Raw genomic sequence first — 19,469 nt, forward strand, 5'->3', positions numbered from 1 at the left:
CAACTTTTCCAGTGTGGTTAAGCCCCTTTTTGATTTGACGAAGAAAGGCGCTGATGTTACGAATTGGTCCTCTGCGGCTGTTGAGGCCTTTCAGGAGCTTAAACGCCGATTTACTTCTGCCCCTGTGTTGCGTCAACCGGATGTTTCTCTTCCTTTTCAGGTTGAGGTCGACGCTTCTGAGATTGGGGCAGGGGCCGTTTTGTCTCAGAGGGAGTCTGATGGTTCTTTGATGAAACCATGTGCCTTTTTTTCCAGAAAGTTTTCGCCTGTGGAACGCAATTATGATGTCGGCAATCGGGAGTTGTTGGCTATGAAGTGGGCGTTTGAGGAGTGGCGACATTGGCTTGAGGGAGCTAAGCACCACGTTGTTGTCTTGACTGATCATAAGAATCTGGTTTACCTCGAGTCGGCCAAGCGGCTGAATCCTAGACAGGCTCGATGGTCTCTGTTTTGCTCCCGTTTTGATTTTGTGGTCTCGTATCTTCCGAGATCTAAGAATGTTAAGGCTGATGCCCTCTCTAGGAGTTTTTCGCCTGATTCTCCTGGAGTCCTTGAGCCGGTTGGCATTCTTAAGGAAGGGGTGATTCTTTCTGCCATCTCCCCTGATTTGCGGTGGGTGCTTCAGGAATTTCAGGCTGATAGGCCTGACCGCTGTCCTGTGGGGAAGCTGTTTGTTTCTGATAGATGGACGAGTAAGGTGATTTCTGAGGTTCATTGTTCAGTGTTGGCTGGTCATCCAGGGATTTTTGGTACCAGAGATTTGGTTGCTAGGTCCTTTTGGTGGCCTTCCTTGTCGCGCGATGTCTGTGCTTTTGTGCAGTCCTGTGGGACTTGCACCCGAGCCAAGCCTTGCTGTTCCCGCGCTAGTGGGTTGCTTTTGCCTTTGCCGGTCCCTGAGAGGCCCTGGACGCATATTTCCATGGATTTTATTTCGGATCTTCCTGTTTCCCAGAAGATGTCTGTTATCTGGGTTGTTTGTGACCGGTTCTCTAAAATGGTCCATCTGGTACCTTTGCCTAAGTTGCCTTCCTCCTCAGATCTGGTTCCATTATTTTTTCAGCATGTGGTTCGTTTGCATGGCATTCCGGAGAATATTGTGTCTGACAGAGGTTCTCAGTTTGTCTCTAGATTTTGGCGGGCCTTTTGTGCTAGGATGGGCATTGATTTGTATTTTTCTTCGGCGTTTCATCCTCAGACTAATGGCCAAACTGAGCGAACTAATCAGACCTTGGAGACCTATTTAAGATGCTTTGTGTCTGCTGATCAGGATGATTGGGTGTCTTTCTTGCCGTTGGCTGAGTTTGCCCTTAATAATCGGGCTAGTTCGGCTACTTTGGTTTCACCTTTCTTTTGTAATTTTGGTTTTCATCCTCGCTTTTCTTCTGGGCAGGTTGAGCCTTCTGATTGTCCTGGTGTTGATTCTGTGGTGGACAGGCTGCAGCAGATTTGGACTCATGTGGTGGACAATTTGACGTTTTCTCAGGAAAGGGCTCAACGTTTTGCTAACCGCCGTCGGTGTGTTGGTCCCCGGCTTCGTGTGGGGGATTTGGTTTGGTTGTCTTCTCGTCATGTTCCTATGAAGGTTTCGTCCCCTAAGTTTAAGCCTCGGTTTATTGGTCCTTATAAAATTTCTGAAATTATTAATCCGGTGTCTTTTCGTTTGGCTCTTCCAGCCACTTTTGCCATTCATAATGTTTTCCATAGATCTTTGTTGCGGAGATATGTGGTGCCCGTTGTTCCCTCGGTTGACCCTCCTGCCCCGATGTTGGTTGAGGGAGAGTTGGAATATGAGGTTGAGAAGATTTTGGATTCTCGTTTTTCGAGGCGGAGGCTTCAGTATCTTGTCAAGTGGAAGGGTTATGGTCAGGAGGATAATTCTAGGGTTGTTGCCTCCGATGTCCATGCCACCAATTTGGTTCGTGCTTTTCACTTGGCTTGTCCTGATCGGCCTGGGGGTTCTGGTGAGGGTTCGGTGACCCCTCCTCAAGGGGGGGGGGTACTGTTGTGAGTTCTGCTCTTGGGCTCCCTCTTGTGGTTTCAAGTGGTATGGCTGCTCCTTGGAGTTAGCTGTCTTCAGCTGCTTCCACTGATCGTCTTTTCTGCTCGGCTATTTATGCCTGGCTCTGTCCTTCAGCCAGTGCCACTTGTAAATGGTTCCTGGTTGGATTCACATCTCTTTGGATTTCCCTGTTATCCTGACCAGTTAAGCAAAGCTAAGTTTTTGCTTGCTCTTTTCTGTTCACAGATTGTGGACTTATCCGTTCTGTGCTTTCTATGTTTGTCCAGCGTTATCAGTATGAATTAATTCTGTCTTCCTGGAAGCTCTGGGAAGCAGATTTACCCTCCACACCTTTAGTCAGGTGTGGAGATTTTTAGTAAACTCTGCGTGGATTTTTGTAGTGTTTTATACTGACCGCACAGTATTCCATCCTGTCCTATCTATCAAGCTAGACTGGCCTCCTGTGCTCATCCTGGTTTCATTCTGTGTATGTCTTTTCCCTCTCCACTCACAGTCATTATTTGTGGGGGGCTAATCTATCCTTTGGGGATTTTCTCTGAGGCAAGATAGTTTTCCTGCTTCTATCTTTAGGGGTAGTTAGCTCTTAGGCGGTGACGAGGTGCCTAGGGAGAGTTAGGAGCATCCCACGGCTACTTCTAGTGTTGTGTTGAGCTTAGGGACTGCGGTCAGTACAGTTACCACTTCCTTCAGAGCTCGTTCCATGTTGCTCCTAAACCACCGCATCATAACAGGGCTGTCTATCCTTTGAGGATTTTCTCTGAGGCAAGATAGTATTCCGATTTCCATCTTTAGGGGTATTTAGTTCTCTGGCTGTGACGAGGTGTCTAGGTGTGTTAGGTACACTCCACGGCTACTTCTAGTTGCAGTGTTAAGTTCAGGTTTGCGGTCAGTATAGTGGCCACTTTCTCCATTGAAAGTTCTCATGCAGCTCCAAGGTCAACGGATCATAACAGTACAACTGGCCAACAGTTATTATTATTATTATTATTATTTATTGTTATAGCGCCATTTATTTCATGGCGCTTTACATGTGAGGAGGGGTATACATAATGAAAACAAGTACAATAATCTTAAACAATACAAGTCATAACTGGTACAGGAGGAATGAGGACCCTGCCCGCGAAGGCTCACAATCTACAAGGCATGGGTGAGAATACAGTAGGTGAGGGTAGAGATGGTCATGCAGCGGTTTTGTCGATCGGTGGTAGCTGCAGGTTGTAGGCTTGTCTGAAGAGGTGGGTCTTCAGGTTCTTTTTGAAGGTTTCGATGGTAGGCGAGAGTCTGATGTGTTGTGGTAGAGGGTTCCAGAGTAAGGGTGATACGCGAGAGAAATCTTGTATACGATTGTGGGAAGAGGAGATAAGAGGGGAGTAGAGTAGGAGATCTTGTGAGGATCGGAGGTTGCGGGTAGGTAAGTACCGGGAGACGAGGCCACAGATGTATGGAGGAGACAGGTTGTGGATGGCTTTGTACGTCATGGTTAGGGTTTTGTAGTGGAGTCTCTGGGCAATGGGGAGCCAGTGAAGGGATTGACAGAGGGGAGAGGTCGGGGAATAGCGGGGGGACAGGTGGATTAGTCGGGCAGCAGAGTTTAGAATAGATTGGAGGGGTGCGAGAGTGTTAGAGGGGAGGCCACAGAGCAGGAGGTTGCAGTAGTCAAGGCGAGAGATGATGAGGGCATGGACTAGGGTTTTTGCAGATTCGTGGTTGAGGAATGAACGGATTCGTGAAATATTTTTGAGTTGAAGTCGGCAGGAAGTGGAAAGGGCTTGGATATGTGGTTTGAAGGAGAGATCAGCATCAAGGATTACCCCGAGGCAGCGAGCTTGTGGGACTGGGGAGAGTGGGCAGCCATTTACTGTAATGGATAGGTTCGTTGGGGGGGTCGCGTGAGATGGGGGAAAGATGATGAATTCTGTTTTGTCCATGTTAAGTTTCAGAAATCTAGCGGAGAAGAAGGATGAAATAGTGGACAGACATTGAGGGATTCTGGTTAGAAGGGAGGTGATATCTGGTCCAGAGATGTAGATCTGTGTGTCGTCAGCATAGAGGTGATACTGAAAGCCATGAGATTCTATGAGCTGTCCCAGGCCAAAGGTGTAAATGGAGAAGAGCAAGGGCCCAAGGACTGAACCTTGTGGGACTCCGACAGATAGAGGGCGAGGTGAGGAGGTGGTGTGTGAGTGGGAGACGCTGAATGTCCGGTCTGTTAGGTATGATGAGATCCAGGATAGGGCCAAGTCTGCGACGCCGAGGGAAGAGAGGGTTTGTAATAATAGGGAATGGTCCACTGTGTCAAAGGCAGCCGACAGGTCGAGGAGGAGGAGGACAGAGTAGTGTCGCTTGCTCTTGGCGGTTAAGAGGTCATTGGTGACTTTAGTTAGGGCAGTTTCGGTGGAATGGTGTGACCGGAAGCCAGATTGTAGGCGGTCGAAGAGGGAGCAAGAAGAGAGATGGGAGGACAGTTCAAGGTAGACGTGTTGTTCCAGTAGTTTGGAGGCATAGGGGAGAAGTGATATAGGGCGATAGCTAGATACAGAGGATGGGTCAAGAGAGGGCTTTTTGAGGATAGGTGTGATGGAGGCATGTTTAAAGCTTGAGGGGAAAACACCAGTTGTTAGTGATAAGTTGAAGAGATGGGTTAGGGTTGGGATGAAGATTGTGGTGAGGTTTGGGATGAGGTGGGATGGGAGTGGGTCAAGTGCACAGGTGGTGAGATGTGATCTTGAGAGTAGAGTGGAGAGTTGATCTTCTGTAATGGTGGAGAAGTTGGTTTTGGAGGTGGAGGGCTGGGAAATCGGGAGGAAGAGCTCTGTGGGTTGTTGACCAAAACTATCTCTAATGCTATCAAACTTCTGATTGAAAAATGAGGCAAAGTCTTCAGCAGAGATAAGTGGGGAGGGAGGAGGTGCTGGGGGACGGAGGAGAGAATTGAAGGTGTTGAATAACTGTTTAGGGTTGTGAGAGAGAGAGGATATGAGAGATGAGAAGTAGGTTTGTTTAGCTGTGGCGAGTGTGGTCTTGAAAGTAGTGAGGGACTGTTTGAATGCGATGAAGTGCTCGTTAGAGTGGGATCTTTTCCATCTGCGCTCAGCAGCCCTGGAAGCTCGCCTAAGTTCTTTGGTCAGGCTGGTGTGCCAGGGTTGTCTGTTGATTTTGCGAGCTTTGGTATGTGTAAGTGGGGCAGCAGATTCCAAAGCTACAGCTATTGTGGTGTTATATAGAGCAGCAGCGTCATCCGCATTGTGTATGGAACTTATGCCTGTGAGGGGGAGGAGGGATTCAGAGAATGAATGTAGGTCAAGATGTTTAATATTTCTGCGAGGGTGTGAAAGTTTGTGGGGTGGGGATTGTAGACATGGAGTGGAGAGAGATGAGAATGTGAGAAAGTTGTGGTCAGAGAGTGGAAGAGGTGAGTTAGAGAGGTTAGATAGAGAGCAGAGGCGGGTGAAGATGAGGTCCAGTGTGTGACCGTCTTTGTGAGTGGCTGCAGAAGACCATTGAGTGAGGCCGAAGGAGGAAGTGAGAGATAGAAGTTTAGTGGCAGCTGAGAGGGAAGTGTCAATGGGTATGTTGAAGTCGCCCATGATGATAGTGGGGATGTCCGCAGAAAGGAAATGAAGTAGCCAGGTGGTGAAGTGGTCAAAGAAGATAGTGGCTGGCCCTGGGGGGCGGTAAATGACAGCCAGTTGGAGGTTTGTGGGGGAATAGATGCGCATAGAGTGCACCTCAAAGGAAGAGAGGGTAACAGAGGGTGGCAGTGGGATTGGGGTGAAGGAGCAGTTATCTGACAGGAGAAAACCAACTCCTCCGCCATGTTTGCTGCTGGGGCGGGGTGTGTGGGAAAGGTGGAAGCCACCGTAAGAGAGTGCAGCAGGGGAGACTGAGTCAGAAGGGGTGAGCCAGGTTTCGGTGATGGCGAGGAAGGAAAGTTTGGTAGTAACAAAGAGATCATGGATGTAGGAGAGCTTGTTGCAGACAGAGCGAGCGTTCCACAGAGCTCCTGTTAGCAATGAGTTAAATGCATCTCAGAAGAAGGGAGGAAAGGTCTTGAGCCATTTTTTTTTCTTCAGTCTGTTTTGTCTTCTCCTCCCTCTCTATCTCTGGGTGGCTGAAGAGCCTTGTGCTAGCATGAATGTTCAGGAATTAGCTTCTCATGTAGACCAGCTTGCTGCTAGAGTACATGGTATTTCTGATTACATTGTTCAGACTCCTGCTTTAGAACCGAAGATTCCTACTCCTGATTTGTTTTTTGGTGACAGGTCCAAATTATTGAGTATTAAAAACAACTGTAAACTGTTTTTTGCATTGACACCTCGATCCTCCGGTGATTCCATTCAACAAGTTAAAATCATCATCTCCCTGCTGCGTGGTGATCCACAGGATTGGGCATTTTCCCTGGAATCTGGGGATCCTGCTTTGCTTAATGTAGACTCCTTCTTTCAGGCGTTAGGATTACTGTATGATGAACATAATTCGGTGGATCAAGCTGAGAAGACCTTGTTGGCCCTGTCTCAGGGTCAAGAGGCGGCAGAATTGTATTGTCAGAAATTCAGAAAATGGTCTGTGTTGACTAAATGGAATAATGATGCTTTGGCGGCAATTTTCAGAAGGGGTCTTTCTGAATCCGTTAAAGATGTTATGGTGGGGTTTCCCACGCCTTCCGGTCTGAGTGATTCTATGTCTCTTGCCATTCAGATTGACCGACGCCTGCGGGAGCGCAGAACTGTGCACGCTGTGGCGTTATCCTCAGAGCAAATTTCTGAGCCTATGCAATGTGATAGAATTCTGTCTAGAACGAAACGACAAGGTTTCAGACGTCTCAATAGGTTGTGTTATTATTGTGGCGACGCTTACCATGTCTTTTCTGTCTGCCCTAAGCGGACAAAGAGGATCGCCAGTTCATTTACCATCAGTACTGTACAACCTAAATTTCTGTTATCTGTGTCCTTGATCTGTTCATTGTCATCATTTTCTGTCATGGCGTGTTAGGGCTAGCGGAACGCACCAAATAACAAGACAGATAGAGAATGGTGCGTTCGCAGCCCGGGGTCCACCGTGCAGAGATGGAACCTGCTGCCAAGTAATGACGGACTATATGGCGGTACTCATAAGTATACACACGTGGGTTAAACTTCACCCAGCATGAAGGAAGCGATCCTGTTGCGTCACAGGATCGCGGTACCGCACATAGAGCGCGAGCAAGTAGTCAGCGAACTCAACCCCAACTAGGATTGAAGTCCGATTAGACCCTTGCTGGCACAACACCGCAACTAGGTGTGTAAGGAAGCCAAATAACAATATTAAGGCACAAGAGTGCATGCGGTGCCGCACTGACGAACGCCACTAACCACCCAGGCTTGGGTAAGGAAAGCACAGAGGAAGTGCACGGCGCCGTACTGGCGGTCACAGCAACTGGACGCTGTAATGTGTGATTCGTGCAGTAGGATAAGTCGGGCGCTAGATAGCAACCATACACCTTCCGTGAACAGACATTCAATAGGGAAGGGGTATCCAAGGACGACTTGCACTCACAACAAACACACGTATGCAAATGTACACTAGCGCATGGCCGTGCGGTCATGCGCAGTTTATATAGTTGCAGCACAGGAAGTGGCCACGGCCACAGAAACTTTGCCCTTCCAAGACCTGCCAAGAGGACCAATGGAATGTGCTGCAGAGCCTGAGCACATGACCCTCGATCTCCAACGGGAGATCTTGCCCTGGGCATGCTCAGTGTGTGCAGACAAGGACTTAGTCCCAGAGAAGTCCGCTCGCTGCTGACCAGCACTGGCTTTAATGGCAGAAGCTGAAGAAGCAGCAGTAACTCTCTGTACAGAGTGAGACTGAGCAAGACGCTGGGACCGACGTCCATGCTGAGCAGACTCCACTGCGGCTGGATAAGAATGGGAGACCGCAGTGGAAATGGCTCGAGATTCCCCCTGTGCAGAAGCGGGAACTCGAGACCTAACATGGCGTTTGTGGATTCAGGCGCTGCCTTGAACTTAATGGACTTTGACTTTGCTAGGCATTGTGGTTTTCCCTTGCAGCCTTTGCAGAACCCTATTCCTTTAAGGGGCATTGATGCTACACCCTTGGCTAAAAATAAGCCCCAGTTTTGGACACAGGTGACAATGCGCATGGCGCCAGCCCATCAGGAAGATTGTCGATTTCTGGTGTTGCATAATTTGCATGATGTTATCGTGCTGGGTTTTCGCTGGTTACAGGTACATAATCCTGTGTTGGATTGGAAGTCCATGTCTGTGACTGGTTGGGGTTGTCAGGGGGTTCATAATGATGTTCCTCTGATGTCTATCGCCCCTTCTTCCTCTTCTGAAATTCCGGAGTTTTTGTCTGATTTTCAGGATGTATTCGATGAGCCCAAGTCCAGTTCCCTTCCACCGCACAGGGACTGCGATTGTGCTATTGACTTGATTCCAGGCTGTAAGTTTCCTAAGGGCCGACTTTTCAACCTGTCTGTACCTGAACATGCCGCCATGCGGAGCTATATTAAGGAGTCTTTGGAGAAAGGGCATATTCGGCCATCTTCTTCACCGTTGGGAGCGGGGTTCTTTTTTGTTGCTAAAAAAGATGGTTCCTTAAGACCTGTATTAATTATCGCCTCTTGAATAAGATCACGGTCAAGTTTCAATATCCTTTACCTTCGCTTTCTGATTTGTTTGCTAGGATTAAGGGAGCTAGTTGGTTTACTAAGATTGACCTTCGGGGGGCTTATAATCTTGTTCGTATTAAACAGGGTGATGAATGGAAAACTGCGTTTAACATGCCCGAAGGCCATTTTGAATACCTTGTGATGCCATTCGGACTCTCTAATGCTCCATCTGTTTTTCAGTCCTTCATGCATGATATCTTCCGGGATTATCTTGATAAATTCTTGATAGTATATTTGGACGATATTTTGATTTTTTCCGATGATTGGGAGTCTCATGTGCAGCAGGTCAGGATGGTATTTCAGATCCTTCGTGACAATGCCTTGTTTGTGAAAGGGTCTAAGTGTCTTTTTGGGGTGCAGCAGGTTTCCTTTTTGGGCTTTATTTTTTCTCCCTCGTCTATAGAGATGGATCCGGTTAAGGTTCAGGCCATTTATGATTGGATTCAGCCCACATCCGTGAAGAGCCTTCAGAAATTTTTGGGTTTTGCTAATTTTTATCGCCGTTTCATTGCTAATGTTTCCAGTGTGGTTAAACCCTTGACCGATTTGACGAAGAAGGGCGCTGATGTGGCGAATTGGTCCCCTGCGTCTGTCTCTGCCTTTCAGGAACTTAAACGTCATTTTACTTCTGCTCCAGTGTTGCGTCAACCAGATGTTTCTCTTCCATTTCAGGTTGAGGTTGATGCTTCTGAGATTGGGGCAGGGGCTGTTTTGTCTCAGAGGGATCCTGTTGGTTCCTTAATGAAACCGTGTGCCTTCTTTTCCCGTAAGTTTTTGCCTGCTGAACGCAATTGATGTCGGCAATCGGGAGTTGTTGGCTATGAAGTGGGCACCGTATTGTGGTCTTGACCGATCATAAGAATCTGATTTACCTCGAGTCTGCCAAACGGTTGAATCCTAGACAGGCTCGATGGTCCTTGTTTTTTTCTCGTTTTGATTTTGTGGTCTCGTACCTTCCGGGTTCTAAGAATATTAAGGCTGATGCCCTCTCTAGGAGTTTTTTGCCTGTTTCTCCTGTGGTCTTAGAGCTGGTCGGTATTCTGAAAGAGGGGGTGGTCCTTTCTGCCATTTCCCCTGATTTACGACGGGTTCTTCAGGAATTTCAGGCTGACAAACCTGACCGCTGTCCTGTGGGGAGACTGTTTGTTCCTGACAGATGGACTAGTAGAGTGATTTCTGAGGTTCACTGTTCCGTGTTGGCTGGTCATCCTGGCATTTTTGGTACCAGAGATTTGGTTGGTAGGTCCTTTTGGTGGCCTTCATTGTCGCGTGATGTGCGTTCTTTTGTGCAGTCCTATGGGACTTGTGCGCGAGCCAAGCCTTGTTGCTCCCGTGCTAGTGGGTTGCTATTGCCATTGCCGGTCCCTGAGAGGCCCTGGATGCATATTTCTATGGATTTTATTTCCGATCTTCCTGTTTCCCAGAGGATGTCGGTTATCTGGGTTGTTTGTGACTGATTCTCTAAGATGGTTCATTTGGTGCCTTTGCCTAAATTGCCTTCTTCTTCTGATTTGGTTCCGTTGTTTTTTCAGCATGTGGTCCGTTTGCATGGTATTCCAGAGAATATTGTGTCCGACAGAGGTTCCCAGTTTGTTTTTAGGTTTTGGCGGGCCTTTTGTGCCAAGCTGGGCATTGATTTGTCTTTTTCTTCTGCATTTCATCCTCAGACAAACGGCTAGACCGAGCGAACTAATCAGACTTTGGAGACTTATTTGAGATGCTTTGTGTCTGCTGATCAGGATGATTGGGTGGCTTTTTTGCCATTGGCCGAGTTTGCCCTTAATAATCGGGCTAGTTCGGCTACTTTGGTTTCGCCTTTCTTTTGTAATTTTGTTTTTCATCCTCGTTTTTCTTCTGGGCAGGTTGAGCCTTATGACTGTCCTGGTGTGGATTCTGTGGTTGACAGGATGCAGCAGATTTGGGCTCATGTGGTGGACAATTTGGTGTTGTCTCAGGAGGAGGCTCAGCGTTTTGCTAACCTTCGTCGGTGTGTTGGTTCCAGGCTTCGGGTTGGGGATTTGGTTTGGTTGTCTTCCCGTCATGTTCCTATGAAGGTTTCTTCTCCTAAGTTTAAGCCTCGGTTTATTGGTTCTTATAGGATCTCTGTCCTATCCTGTCCTATCTAGCTAGAGTGGCCTCCTGTGCTAAATCCTGTTTTTTCTGCCTGTGTGTGTTTTCTCCTCTCCGACTCACCGCCAATATTTGTGGGGGGCTGTCTATCCTTTGGGGATTTTCTCTGAGGCAAGATAGTATTCCGATTTCCATCTTTAGGGGTATTTAGTTCTCTGGCTGTGACGAGGTGTCTAGGTGTGTTAGGTACACTCCACGGCTACTTCTAGTTGCGGTGTTAAGTTCAGGTTTGCGGTCAGTATAGTGGCCACTTTCTCCAGTGAAAGTTCTCATGCAGCTCCAAGGTCAACGGATCTTAACAGTTTCCTATCCCTCCGTCCTGTCCTCCATGCCCTCCTCTCCCCTCCTCTCCCCTCTGTCCTGTCCGGTGCCCCCCCGCTGTCAGATTCATTCATTCATTCATTTTGATCACTGTGATTCTACCACAGTGATCAAAATAAAAAAAATAGTAAATAGCCCCCCTATCACACCCATAGGTAGGGAACATCATAAAATAAAGAAAATATATTTATTTTTATTTTTCCACTAGGGTTAGGGTTAGAACTAGGGTTGGGGTTAGAACTAGGGTTAGGGTTAGGGCTAGGGTTAGGGTTAGAACTAGGGTTAGAACTAGGGTTAGAATTAGGGTTAGGGTTAGAACTAGGGTTAGAACTAGAGTTAGGGTTAGAACTAGGGTTAGGGTTAGAATTAAGGTTAGAACTAGGGTTAGGGTTACAACTAGGGTTAGGGGTAGAATTAGGGTTGGAATTAGGGTATGTGCACACGGTGCGGGTTCGCAGCAGTTTTCCATGCGGTGTACAGTACAGATTTAGCCCCCAGTTTTGTATGTTTGCAAGGGTAACAGGAAAAATTGGACCGCAAAAGTTGTTGTCCAATTTGTCCTGAGTATGCTGATACCTCATATGTGGGGGGAACTACCGTTTGGGGGCATGGGAGAGCTCGGAAGGGAAGGAGCGGCATTTGGAATGCAGACTTAGATGGAATGGTCTGCAGGCATCACATTGCGTTTGCAGAGCCCCTGATGTACCTAAACAGTGCAAAACCCCCCACAAGTGACCCCATATTGGAAACTAGACCCCCAGGGAACCTATCTAGATGTGTTGTGAGAACTTTGAACCCACAAGTGTTTCACTACAGTTTATAATGCAGAGCCATGAAAATAAAAAATCTTTTTTTTTCCACAAAAATTATTTTTTAGCCCCCAGTTTTGTATTTTCCAAAGGGTAAGAGAAGAAATTGGACCCCAAGAGTTGTTGTCCAATTTGCCCTGAGTACGCTGATGCCCAATATGTGGGGGGAACCACCGTTTGGGCGCATGGCAGAGCTCAAAAGGGAAGGAGTGCCATTTGAAATGCATACTTAGATGGATTGGTCTGCAGGCGTCACGTTGCATTTGCAGAGCCCCTGATGTAACTAAACAGTAGAAACCCCCCACAGGTGACCCCATATTAGAAACTAGACCCCAAGGAACTTATCTAGATGTGTTGTGAGAACTTTGAACCCCCAAGTATTTCACTACAGTTTAAAACGCAGAGCCGTGAAAATAAAAAATCTTTTTTTTTTCCACAAAAATTATTTTTTAGCCCCCAGTTTTGTATTTTCCCAAGGGTAACAGGAGAAATTGGACCCCAAAAGTTGTTGTCCAATGTGTCCTGAGGGCGCTGATACCCCATATGTTGTGGTAAACCCCTGTTTGGGCGCACGGGAGAGCTCGGAAGGGAAGGAGCACTGTTTTACTTTTTCAACGCAGAATTGGCTGGAATTGAGATCGGACGCCATGTCACAGTTGGAGAGCCCCTGATGTGCCTAAACAGTGGATCCCCCCCAATTATAACTGCAACCCTAATCCAAACACACCCCTAGCCCTAATCTCAATGGTAACCCTAACCACACCCCTAACCCTGACACACCCCTAACCTTAATCCCAACCCTATTCCCAACCGTAAGGCTGTGTGCACACGTTGCGGTTTTTTCACGGTTTTTCCCGATAAAAACGCTATAAAACTGCAAAAAAAACGCATACAATAAGCATCCCATCATTTAGAATGAATTCCGCATGTTTTGTGCACATGATGCATTTTTTTCCGTGAAAAAAACGCATCGCGGCAAAAAACGCAGCATGTTCATTAATTTTCCATTTTTTTTGCGGATTTCCCACTCCAAAATGCATTGGGAAGTGTCCGGAATAAACCGCGGCAACAACGCGTCAAAACCGCGGCAAAAACGCGTCAAAATCGCGGCAAAAACGCATGCGGTTTTCTTGCGGATTTCTTGCAGAAAATGTTCGGAATTCTCAGGAATTTTCTGCGAGAAATCCTGAACGTGTGCACATAGCCTTAATGTATTCCAAACCCTAACCCTAACTTTAGCCCCAACCCTAACTTTAGCCCCAACCCTATCCCTAACTCTAGCTCCAACCCTAACTGTAGCCCTAACCCTAGCCCCAACCCTAACCCTAACACTAGCCCTAACCCTAGCTCTAACCCTAGCCCTAACCCTAACAATAACCCTAACCCTAGCCGTAACCCTAACCCTAACGGTAAAATGGAAATAAATACATTTTTTTAATTTTTTAATTTTTCCCTAACTAAGGGGGTGATGACGGGGGGTTTGATTTACTTTTATAGCGGGTTTTATATCGGATTTTTATGACTGGCAGCTGTCACACACTAAAAGACGCTTTTTATTGCAAAAAATATTTTTTGCGTTACTACATTTTGAGAGCTATAATTTTTGCATATTTTGGTCCACAGAGTCATGTGAGGTCTTGTTTTTTGCGGGATGAGTTGACGTTTTTATTGGTAACATTTTTGGGCACGTGACATTTTTTGATCGCTTTTTATTCCGATTTTTGTGAGGCAGAATGACCAAAAACCAGCTATTCATGAATTTCCTTTGGGGGGGGGGGCGTTTATACCGTTCCACGTTTGATAAAATGGATAAAGCAGTTTTATTCTTCGGGTCAGTACGATTACAGCGATATCTCATTTATATCATTTTTTTATGCTTTGGCGCTTTTATACGATAAAAACTACCCAGTCCGAGTGTGCTCCATTAATAACCACCCTTTGTTTCCTATCCCTGAGCCAGCTCTCAACCCACTTACACATATTTTCCCCTATCTCCATTATTCTCATTTTATGTATCGACCTTTTGTGTGGCTCCCTATCAAAAGCTTTTGAAAAGTCCATATACACTACATCCACTGGGTTCCCTTGGTCCTGTCCGGAACTTACCTCTTCATAGAAACTGATCAAATTAGTCTGACATGAACGGTCCCTAGTAAACCCATGCTGATACTGGGTCATGAGGTTATTCCTCTTCAGATACTCCAGTATAGCGTCCCTTAGAATGCCCTCCAGGATTTTACCCACAGTAGAGGTTAAGCTTACTGGCCTATAATTTCCGAGTTCAGTTTTTGTCCCCTTTTTGAATATTGGCACCACATTTGCTATACGCCAGTCCTGTGGTACAGACCCTGTTATTATGGAGTCTTTAAAGATTAAAAATAATGGTCTATCAATGACTATACTTAATTTCTGCAGTACTCGAGGGTGTATCCCATCCGGGCCCGGAGATTTGTCAATTTTAGTGATTTTTAGGCGCCGCTGCAGTTCTTGCTGGGTTAAGCAGGTGACATTTAATTGGGAATTTTTATCACTAGTCATTTTGTCTGCCATGGGATTTTATGGATTATTTATATCCGTCTGTTTGATTGCGTGTTATTCCACTTTTTGTTCGGCGGTATGATAATAAAGCGTTGTTTTTTGCCTTGTTTTTTTTTTTTTTTTACGGTGTTCACTGAAGGGGTTAACTAGTGGGACAGTTTTATAGAATGGGTCATTACGGACGCGGCGATACTAAATATATGTACTTTTATTGTTTTTTTTAATTTAGATAAAGGAATGTATTTATTGGAATAATATATTTTTTTTATTATTATTATTTATTTAGGAATTTTTTTTTTCACACATGTAAATTTTTTTTTACTTTGCTCCGGGGGAAGGGGGGGGGGGGGGCATCACATTTTATTGACAGATCACTGATCTGACATTTTGCTGTGCACTGTGTCAGATCAGCGGTCACACAGGCACAGCAGGGACGCTTACCAGCGCTTGCTCTGAGCAGGCGCTGGTAAGCCACCTCCCTGCAGGCCCCGGATGCAGCCCCATGGCCATTTTTAATCCGGGTCTGCAGGGAGGAGGAGGTAAGAGACCCTCGCAGAAACGCAATCACATCGCTTTGCTCTGAGGGTCTCAGGGAAGCACGCAGGGAGCCCCCTCCCTGCGCGATGCTTACCTATACCACCGGAACACTGCGATAATATTTGATCGCAGTGTGCCAGGGGTTAATGTACCAGGGATGGTCCGTGACCACTCCTGGCACATAGTGCCGGATGTCAGCTGCGATAGTCAGCTGACACCCGGCCGCGATCGGCTGGACGTACTATTCCGTCCTTTGGAAGTAAGGCCCACCCCACATGGATGGAATAGTACGTCTAATGGCAGAAAGGGGTTAAGGCTCATCAAGGCTTCGTAGTTCCCCATTAGCCTCTGCATTAGCCTTGCTCCCTTCATCTTCAGCAGCCATTTTGGCCTCATGGATACTGACATGCTGATAATCTCTCCCTGATTTTCAGCCATATGGTTGTTTACCTCCACATAGCACAGTCAGTGAGTTATTTTCCCCTTGTTAGAGCTCACCATGTTGTATTATATAGCTACTCAGTTCTATATGTTTTATATCAAAGTAGTCTTTTGATATTACAGATGTTTATACTACCGTCATGTTGTGCAATTACACTGTGAATGTCCTGTACCATACATAATGCTATGTATTTAGATATGTTGTATGCCTTGTACTGAGTGCTTTCATTTTTTTCTTATAGTTTTACACTATCCTATTAATTAAAGTTGTAAAGGACCCCCTGCATCTACCTCAATGCATCGATAGGAAAGAGTTTAGCTGTCTGTTAACTTTTTTTTAATTAAGCACAAAGTTGAGGGGGCCAGAACAGGAATAAGCATATGCTAGAGTGGCTCATAAGGGGGCTGATAGTAGTACAGAGCAAGAAAGCCAATTATTTTTACTCTGGCCACATATTTATGCGAAGAGTGATTTTTACAGTTTGGGTGATGGCTTGGGCGGTTGCCTGAGCTACACAATAGATGTAAGTGTGCGCCACCTAGCAGGAGCTACCTGCTACCTTAGTCATCCAGAATCATTGCAGAGTGCTGCTACTGGTTTAGCTGCTCGGAGGCTGCACTGTTCCATGTAACTAGCAGAGTCAGTTATCCTTCTGGTTGAGAAAGCTGATTGAATAAAAGCCTGTCTGTAATTTTGAATGACAGGGGATTTTCCAATCAACTCTCTGTGTTAGGCCGGTGTCACACTTGTGAGTGTGATGCAAGAAACTCGCGTGAGTCTCTCACACCAATACCCGGCACTGCCGCCGACACTCGGGACCGGAGTGTGCAGCTGCATAGAAATACTGTACATGCAGCCACACACTCAAGTATATGATTCCCAAATAATGCCCATTTCTTGACGCTTCTTTAAAAAGGCTTGAGAGCACATTTTAAAACCACAGTCTACTTTGAAATTTTTTCTTGAGAGAGACTTTACTGACATAGTATAACTACATTTTGACATATTGCTGTGATCAGTCTTGTTATAATGAATGACCCTTGACATGAAACTGTCTTCCACAAACTTATTTCTGAAGCAGAATTTGGCTGTTTCTCACCCAGTTGTAAACCTCTGACAGATGTTTCTGTTTCAGTAAATTGCTCTGCTTCAAGTTATGTATGAAAATGTTGATTATTATCTTCTGGCTGATATTATTGTTTTTTCATACACCAGACTATAAATCTACAAAATCCCTGAAGTACCTAGAAGAATTGTTGCGGTTTTGAAGGGAAAGAGTGATCACTAGAGATGATCGATTCTTTTGAAATTCAAATTTGCCAAGTAAGTTATATAAGAAAATTGATTTGCAGCAAATTTATTCACCACGAATTGAAATACTGCAAAGCCTCTAGTTGCCCTGAAAAAATGTATGTTCTCCTCAGAGGTCTCCTAGAACTATATCGAACCCCTTTCAACTTCATTAACACAAACATAGCCTTTGTAATGTTAAAGTAATCTCACTATAAAAATGCATGGTTGGTAACGGTATTATCTGTCACCATATTTGACCTATCTAAACTTTTAATATGGGTATACAGTCTAAAGAGTGCGGAAATAAGTCTTATCTGTATGCCTCACGTCAGATACCCAATGACTTCAATGACTATCAGCATTATCAGAAATAAACACTTGAAATAGATCACTAATGTTTGTAATGACTCTATATAATATATGAGTTTTACTAATTGTATTGAAGTACTGAAATAAATTAATTTTTTGCTGATATTCTAATTTCGTGAGAAGCACTTGCAATATATAAAGATAATAAAAAAGTAAAAAAATAAAGAAAGAAAAAAACCAAACAAAAACTAAAACAAATCATTTCTATAGTTAATTCCTTTTGGAGATTTGATGCCCAAGTGAACAATTCAAAATACCCCTGTGAGGGCTAGCGATTTTTGCCAATTTCCTCCACGAATTGGTTGTTTGACTTTTTCAAGTCCAAAAAAGCAAAATCAGATAAATTCCCCTTATGTGGAGTGTTTTATTGCCCCTGAATATGTGCTGTTGTTATTTTTGATGTTTGCAATATGTTCGACAATACTTTCTTTTTAATTTCGTGGTTGTGCAACCAAGGTTACATGCATGGCACTCAATGCGATAGACAACATGGTCTGAGTCGCAGTGGACTCAGCCAGGACACTCTATTATGTCCAAGTTCGTGGTGTCAAGGACCTGTCCACTCAACCTGCTGGGAGCGCAACTACTGCAGAAGCTGAAGGCGACCATAGTGTTCCAGGAAGATGGGACTGTGACACTTTCTTTACACCTGTACCAAGAAGAATAAATCATGCTGGCGGCTCAACAAGAACCTCAAACAACCGATTCAGGCCTACCCAAGGAGGTACTGGATGTAGTACCAGAAAATCTACCGTCCAAGGGACCCCAAGATGTGGGAAAACGTCAAGATGCCCCAGTGTGGGTGTCACTCAAGCCAGGTGCCCTGTACCCTCGTAAGGCCCTGTATCCCTTGTCCATAGCCCAGAGTCAAGCCATCTCTGACCATCTGAAGGTCTTCCTGAAAATAGGAATCATTATTCCCTGCACATCACCTTGCAATACCCCGCTTTTCCCAGTCAAGAAAGACTGCAAAATGATAACCAGCCAAGTTCAGAATGGTGCATGACCTGAGGGCCGTGATGTATGAAACCCCAATTGTGCCAAATCCACATACTCTGCTCTTAAATGTGCCAGCCACAGCAACAGTGTTCACAGTGGTCGATCTGGCCAATGCTTTCTTCAGTTCCGGTTCACCTGGGCGACCAGTATCTGTTTGCCTTCAGGCACCAGGGGCACAGTACCCATGGAGAGTGATGCCCCAGGGGGCCCAGAACAGCCCTTCACAGTTCACTAAAGCAATGTCCTCCATCCTCGCCACCTGGATTACAGAACATGCATAGGTCACTCTTTTACAATATGTGGATGATATTCTCCTTTGTGCAGCTGATATCGATACTTGCACAGTCCATTCCTTGTCTCTCCTACTCTACCTGGTGGAGCAGCAATGCAAGGTCTCGAATAACAAAGTCCAGTGGTCACAGAAGTGGGTTAAGTTCCTGGGACACTGTATTGCCCATCAGATGAAACACCTGACAGATGACCAGAAGGCCACTGTGGAAAAGATGGCTCCCTCAACAACTCCAAAGACGCTGCAGGCCTTCCTTGGTCTAGTTTCATATTGCAGAACTTGGATCCCTGATGCCTTGGGCTTAATGCAGCCTCTGTAAGATTGCATCAATGTGACCCCGTTCCTTCTCTCGGATGCGGCCTTCAACTAGTTCAAGAAACTAGCTCCAGCACTAGGCTTATCTGACTACGAGAAGCCATTTTGTCTATACCTGATGGAAAAAGACAGCCATGCCACCAGAGTCCTGTAGCAGATTCACAGGGGAAAGCAGAGACCTCTAGGCTACGTTTCAGCTCGCCTGGATTCCATTGCAAGGGGAGCCTCCTCCTGCATGAGGGCAGTATTTGCAGCCAACGCCCTTCTGGACAAGACTGCTGACATCATTCTTAGACATCCAGTGGAGATCCTTGCTTCGCACGGCATCTCAGCAATCCTCAACCAAAGCCAGCCAAAACATTTCTTCACTGTCAGGCATCTCCGCCTCCAGTGCTTTCTGCTCTTGCCTGACAATGGCACCATCTCCAGATGCACGGTCCTCATCTCAGCCACTCTACTCCCACTCCCATGAGGAATGCAGATATGAACTCTTCAGATCAAAATCTGCATGATACCTTTCACAAGAATCTGGATTTGCTCAGAACTGACGACCATGATTGTTTCAGCATCATGCAACAGGAAACTACAGGATTACCCAATGTGGTGGATGAGCCACTGACCAACCCAGAGTTGATCCTCTACGTAGATGGCTCCAGATTTACAGATGATGAAAGAAAATTCCACACGGGATGTGCAGTGACCAGCAATCAAGAAATCTTATCGTCCAGAAGTCT

Source organism: Ranitomeya imitator, chromosome 1, assembly GCF_032444005.1.
Source record: "Ranitomeya imitator isolate aRanImi1 chromosome 1, aRanImi1.pri, whole genome shotgun sequence".
In the NCBI taxonomy this organism is placed as follows: Eukaryota; Metazoa; Chordata; class Amphibia; order Anura; family Dendrobatidae; genus Ranitomeya; species Ranitomeya imitator.